The following is a 7,538-nucleotide window of genomic DNA, read 5'->3' on the forward strand; positions in this document are numbered from 1 at the left end:
TACACATGGTCCCACGTTAGGGAGGGAAGGATCTCCTCAGCCAGGTTAGACCGTATTTATGTTTTTAAGCACCATTTTAATATTTTTAAAATGTGCAGCATTGTTCCGGCTGGTTTTACTGATCACTCTTTGGTTTTATGTCATGTTTTTATTAGGAATTTTTTACCTAGGAGCGCATATTGGCATTTTAATACAGTTTTAACCTTCGATAGGAGTTTTAGAGAGGTGTTGTTTTATTTTTGGAGCGTTTTTAGGCTGAGGAAGAGTGATTTTAATAATCTTAGGCAGTGGTGGGACCGTGGTAAGGTAGAAATTAAGCTCCTTTGTCAGCAGCACACTTTCAACGTCACTAGAGACGTCACCAGATCTATGAAGGACCTGGAGACTGAGATAGTGGACCTAGAAAGTTTGAGCGAGTCCACAGGAGATCGAGGACATATTGAAGTCCTCAAAAGTAAAAAGGCGGCTCTCGCCGACCTGTTAGTTAAAGTACAAGGCGCACTGGTCAGGTCCCGATTCCAGACCATCGCGGAGATGGACACTCCCTCTAGCTTCTTCTTCGGCCTGGAGAAGAGGAGTGGGCAGGAGCGAGTGATCCACTCACTGCTGACGGACGCAGGGCAGCCGGTTGTGGAGCCAAGCCAGATCCGGAAGCGAGCGGTGGGGTTTTACTCCTCCCTTTATGCCACTGAGTATAGGGAGGAGGGAGAGTCGACGGAGGGGCTCTGTGGGGAACTGCCTCAGGTCTCCGAGGAGACTAATGAGGAGCTCGACAGACCCATAACCCCCCAAGAGCTGAAAGCTGCCCTGCAGGGAATGCAGGGAGGGCGCCCGGATCGACGGCCTCCCCGCTGAGTTTTACAAGAAGTACTGGGATGTCCTCGGAAGGGACATCCTAGACGTCTTCAACGAGAGTCTGGCCTCTGGTTCCATGCCGATGTCCTGCCAGAGGGCAGTGCTGACGCTACTGCCAAAAAAAGGAAACCCGCAGGATATCGGTAACTGGCGCCCTGTGTCTCTGCTGTGTGTGGATTACAAGCTTCTGTCCAGGGTCCTCGCCTCCAGGCTGAGGGGAGCTATGGAGCAGGTCCTCCATCGGGACCAGACCTACTGTGTGCCCGGCAGGTCCATGGTGGACAACGTCCACCTCATTCGGGACGTTTTGGAGGTCTCCAGCTCGTTGGGTATGGATACTGGTCTGATTTCTCTAGATCAGGAAAAGGCTTTTGACCGCGTTGAACACGGCTTCCTCTGGAAAGTTCTGGGGAAGTTTGGGTTCAGCGCTGGTTTCATAGCTAAGATCAAAGTGTTGTACAGTAATGTTGAGAGTGTGCTGAAGATAAACGGCAGGCTGTGTGTTCCTTTTAGAGTGAGTAGAGGGGTGTGCTCTGTCCGGGATGCTCTACGCACTCTCCCTCGAGCCCCTCCTCATTAAAATACGCTCTAGCCTGCATGGTTTAGTTTTACCTGGTTTTAATGGAAGAATGATTTTATCGGCGTATGCCGACGACGTTGTTGTTTTTATTAAAAGCCAAAAAGATGTAAACCTTTTAAATCAAATAGTACATGATTTTAGCATGGCATCATCAGCGAGGGTGAACTGGAAGAAAAGCGAAGCCCTCGCTGTGGGGGAGTGGCGTGGCGGCCTCCCGGTTCTTCCACAAAAACTCATATGGAAGACGGACGGTTTTAAATATTTAGGAATATACCTGGGGAAACCGAGCATGGTCCAGAAGAACTGGGAGGGCGTCACAGAGAAGATAGAGGGGAAACTTTCCAAGTGGAAGTGGCTGCTCCCCCAGATGTCTTTTAAAGGTAGAGTACTGGTTTTAAACAATCTTATTGCATCCCAACTGTGGCACAGGTTGACAGTTTTAGACCCTCCCTCGAGCTTTAGCCAACATACAAAAGAAGATGGTGGATTTCTTTTGGGAGGGTCTACACTGGGTGCCACAGGGGGTGCTGTTTTTAGCCAGAGAGGAGGGGGGACAGGGCCTTGTCCACCTGGCCAGCCGGACGGCCACTTTTAGATTACAGTTTGTTCAGAAGTTTTTAACGAGTCCGGGGTTTTTAGTGTGGCGGGACGTGGCCAGCTGCATCCTCAGACGTGCTGACAACCTAGGGCTGGATACTGCTCTGTTTTTAATAGACCCCAGCTTTTTAAAACTAAGTGGGCTGCCTCCTTTTATCAGGGTGTTTTTAAGTCGTGGGCCCTTTTTAAACACGAAAGGTGCTCACAGTCTGACTCTCTGTTCTGGTTGTTGAGAGAACCATTAATTTATAAAGCGAGAATGGACATTAGCAGCAGCGTCACCCCTGGACTAACGGGGGCGCTGCTGCGAACAAAGACCCTTTGCCTGCAGCAGTTGGTGGATGCAGTGGGGCCGACGCTGAGCGACCCCCCGGCCCTGGGCTCCCTGCTGGGGATGCATTCCGACCGGGTGGCGAGGAGGCTCCTGGAGCTGTGGAGGCAGAGGCTGACCGGGTTGGAGAGGAGCCTCCTCAACGACTACAGCCAGCAGAGAACAGAGCCGGACCCTGCAGACCCTTCCCAGACATCTCCCTCAGCCCGGGGCTAGGGGACTCACCGCCCCTGCTAAGAACGAGCCACCCAGAAAACTGCACACTGAACAAAGCAGACAAGAAGACTTTGTATTTTAACCTCGTGAAGAGTATCAACAGGTCCAGACTGTGCAACAGACCGCCCACTGTGTGGTCAGAGAGACTTGGGCATGGAGGCCCTGGCCCGCAGTGGGGGGTCCTATACAAGCCTCCCCTAAAGAAAAGGACCGCTGACCTCCAGTGGCGGATTTTACACGGTGCTGTCGCGTCCAACGCTTTTATTTAGGTAATCAATCCCGCTGTCCTGAGCCAGTGCCCCTTCTGTGAACTCCGGGAGACTATTTACCATGTTTTTAACGAGTGTAAGAGACTTTTGAGTTTCTTCGCTCTTTTAACATTGGTTTTAGTCTTTTAATGTGGCTTTTACAGAGAAGGTTTTTATCATGGGAGCTGCCTACAAAAGACGGAAAAATAAAATGGCAGCTCCTTAATTTTTATCCGCGAAGCCAAATGGCCATATATTTAACAAGGAAGTCCCGGGTGGAAAACAGAGAGGGGCAGGAAGCCAGGGCAGTGTGGCTCTGCAACATCAGAGCCAGACTCTGGCTGGAGTTCAGATTTTATAAACACATTGGAGACCTGGATGCTTTTAAACAACGCTGGTGTTTTAACGGTATTGTTTGCTCTGTGGTGGAAGAGGAGCTGGAGTTTGCACCACTTTTTATGAGGTAAAACATGTTTTATTTGTTTTTAATGTTTTATTTTTGGTTGTGGTGTTTTTTTATTTTTAACAACTTAATTTTTTAAAGCACTTTATTTTTAAGAAGCTATGTAAAAGCTGAGAAAATGTGAAATAAAGTGTTTTTCAAAAATCAAAAAAATCTCTCTCTCTCTCTCTCTCTCGCTCTCTCACGTGAGTGCTCCAGCTTCTCTCGCCGTGCGCGCAGCCGAGGAACGACGATGACCTTAGTTTGCATGATGATGTGCACTTATTTTTGATATTAACGAAATGTGAACGACCCTCTCTCGTATGAATCCCCTCCTCTCCAGCCACACACGCACTTATTCATTGTTCATTGTAGGCTATTTGGTGGCATTCGCGAGCGGAGGTAGGTAGGCCATAGTATAAAGTGGTATAAAGTATAAATACTAGGGCTGTCAGCGTTAACGCGTTAATCTATGCGATTAATTTGGCCGCGTTAACGCACTAAAATATTTTAACGCAATTAACGCAAGTTTTTTTTTTTTTTTTTTTTTTTTTAAACCGCGGCAATACGGTTTGACACTGTTTCCGTTTTTAAAACAATCATTTCTCCGCGAAAATAAGGAGCAGAAATCAGTTTAACTCGTGGATGAATCAGTCGGGTTTCCTCCTGCTCCTCCTTCCTCCCGTCTCCCCCTCTGATACACAGAGGAACGAAGGGGAGACGTGTCGGGTGACGCGGCGCGGAAAGAACGCGACACACGAAACCTTCAACGTGATTGGTCAATCCGTTTGTCTGTCAACATTTCGGGGGGAAAAAAACCAATGAACACTCAGTAAATCACAAAGGACCTCCCACCTCACAGGTTAGGCTCATTTAGCAGCCTGTCAGTCAGAGAACCAGAGGACACGGCGCGAGGACAATGAGGCTCATTTCAGAGCTGAGATTGTTCTGGAATGTTTGATGTATAACACGTGGGGGTGTGTCACATGCAAAAGACTTTAAACGGTGAATTTAATTTATTTTGTAAATGTATAAATGCCTCCAGCCTCCAGAGGGTTAACGTGACATATTTGAATGTCAGTCAGTTACCAAGGCCACTGGTTCTGCTGCTGTTCAATGTTAAAGATGACAGGACCAATGGGGTCTCAATATACTTCTTTTTTTACTAATCTGATGTTTCACTGAAGAAACAATTTATCATCCACGATATTAAATACCTCGCTGGCACTTTATATGTAGGAGCCTCTTTGAAAACACAGCTCTGTGTGAAGTTTTGTCTTTAAAAGGGAAACACTTTTAACTCTTGTGTTGCCTTAGGTCATTTTGACCCGATTAAATATTACACCCTCCCCCCGCCTTTGGGTCATTTTGACCCGATTCAATGTTTCACCCTCCTGTTACCTTTATATTTACTAACATATTTTACCCTTTGGGTTCAATTTGACGCCAGCAATTAAAACCTCCAGAAAATTATTAGAATTAATATTGTTTTCCAAGTTTAAGTGTGAGGCACTTTATGTTTGTTTGTTGACTACCGAAAGAACACCGACATTAAACATTGAATGGGGTCAAATTAACCCGAAGGCGGCAGGAGGGTGTAATATTGATTCGGGTCAAAATGACCCGAAGGTAACACAAGGGTTAAACGGTGATTTTAATTTTTTTTGTAAAATGTATCAAATGAGCCCAGCCTCCAGAGGGTTAACGTGACATATTTGAATGTCAGTCAGTTACCAAGGCCACTGGTTCTGCTGTGTTCAATGTTAAAGATGACAGGACCAATGGGGTCTCAATATATATATTTTTTTAAACTAATCTGATGTTTCACTGAAGAAACAATTGATCATCCACGATATTAAATACCTCGCTGGCACTGTATATGTAGGAGCCTCTTTGAAAACACAGCTCTGTGTGAAGTTTTGTCTTTAAAAAGAATGAACTTGTAACTTTTAATTGCGATTAATCGCAATTAATCGCGATTAATCGCGATTAATTAATCGCAATTTCAAAATGTGCGATTAATTAGTTACTTTTTTTTAATCGATTGACAGCCCTAATAAATACTCAAGTAAAGTGAAAGTACCTCAAAATGTTATTAAGTTACAGTACTATAGTAACAAGTTGGTTCGATCCCACCTTTGGCTGCTAAGTGTAGCAATAATATTAGGGATTTTTGTTATGCTCTATTGTAAAAAAAGAAGAGAAAAGTGGGCCGCTGTTGGAAGATGTCTTCCATGGACATCAGGACTGTTTGGTAAATGGATCGTACTTGAACCTTTCTAGTCTTCTGACCACTCAAAGCGCTTTAAAGATATTGTCATGATTGATGATGAAGGCAGGTGCCACCATGCAAGGTGCATGCTGCCCATCAGGACTCTAACCCTGAACAGCATGCGGGGGCAGATCGGGGTTAAGTGTCTTGCCCACACATCGACATGGAAGTGTGGGATCGAACTGTCGATCCATTGACCTAAGGATGACCCTGCACTACCACAAAGACACAGTCACCATCATTTGTAATTGGGGAAAATGTTAAATATTTAGATTTCCTTTTTTTGAGAAGGGACATTCAACATGTTCAGTTCTTGACTATATTTTGATCTGTAATGTGTATGTGCACACTGGAATGTAAACGGTAATAAATATGCTGAAGGTAAAATGGAGAGCTGGAGGTGTGGAGCTGCCATAACAGCACATTAGGTATTCATCGGCTGTGTGGCTGAATGACCAATCTTAACACTGCTGGATGTGATGTTCACAATCTTGTGAACATCACATCCAGCTGTGTCACTCCAAACGTACTTACCCCAATGCAATAAACCTGTTCTTTGAGACAAATGAGATTATTATTCCAAAGCATCTGCCATGTGACTTCAGACAACATCTAAACTAATCAGGGTCTGTCAGTGCTGCTGGAGGTTGACTGTTCCAGATGGAATTCACTCATTTCTTCTGAAAGTCATAAAGCATTTTATTCTTCACACACAGTAACACTGTAAGTTATGATGGTGTTACGGTCTGTTACTCTGTCTCTCTACTCAAGCCCTTTTTTTTCCTCAAACCACCCTCTCGCGTTCTCTAATGAGGACGCTCCAGACAAATGGAAATCTTCTGTGACTTCATGTCCAAATGTGAACTACTCTAAAGCCAGATATTTAATATTCCCTCTCATTTGTTAAGAGGGTGTAGTGTTGCCAAAACCATCCTTGAAGAAATGGAAGAACCTCTGAAAAACAAGAGGTCAATTTGTTGTTAAAGAATCAACATACTTCTGTCTTCACTTGCTGCGGTGAGATTTCTAACTTGTAACCATTCTCCCTCATGACCAAGAAGGTCTCCAACAGGTCTGGAGCAGACCAAGGGGAGGAAATCCCTTTAATCTTGATATGGATGAGGCAATCGGGTTCAACTGGACCGGCGGCCCCAATGGGGCGACCAATCTGGGTATCTTCATCAGGCGGGAAATCCTCCGTCTCATTAAGAGCGTCGTTCATGTTAAAGGAAAGAGTATGTAGGAATACACAGCAAGGAGGAGTGTTCTGTGTGAAATGTGGAGGTCTTTTGATTGTATGGCTCACTAGTGAGTATTTCATCATTCCATGAGCTCATTTAATAACAGAACAAATCTCTCCAGGACCTTGCAGAAGGTGCTTGTGTGGTGTGAGGATGCAAATTGCATGTCCAGGCAAAGAGGTTAAAGAGATGTTCTGGTACCATTTGTCCTTTTTATGTGCGCCTGCCACCTATTCACCTCAAAAAAATATTATAATAATACATTTTTTCCCCCTCCATTTTAAACCCCTGGACCTGGTTAAAGATTTATTCTCACGTTTAAAACGTTCTTGACATTCAGAGCTTATCCCACATATGTGCTCTATGGAAAGACAAAAATAGTATAAGAATAATATTTGGAGGAGGAAAGAAAGTATTATTAAGAGAATACAATTGAGTTGCTCTATAAAACCAATGCATAAATCTCACTATTTTATGTATTGTTGTCCACACAAGTTTTAACTGACCTACCTCTGATTACAGCTGTCCACTTGATTGTGACATTCAAACAGAGAAAAACTCTAAATTATTTGTACTTTTGTGCACTATAACTATAAACCAACTCAAATCTGAAATCAGATTCTGCTCAATACTACGTTGCTTTTCAGGAAATAAGGCCATGATGATCACACCATGAGCACATTACAAGTTTGTGCCGGTCAACAAGCAATTGTGCTCCTGAGTCGGCTCCTCCCTCGTTCTCTCTGTCTTTCCACT

This window comes from Pseudoliparis swirei, chromosome 18 (assembly GCF_029220125.1).
Source record: "Pseudoliparis swirei isolate HS2019 ecotype Mariana Trench chromosome 18, NWPU_hadal_v1, whole genome shotgun sequence".
Classification (NCBI taxonomy): Eukaryota; Metazoa; Chordata; class Actinopteri; order Perciformes; family Liparidae; genus Pseudoliparis; species Pseudoliparis swirei.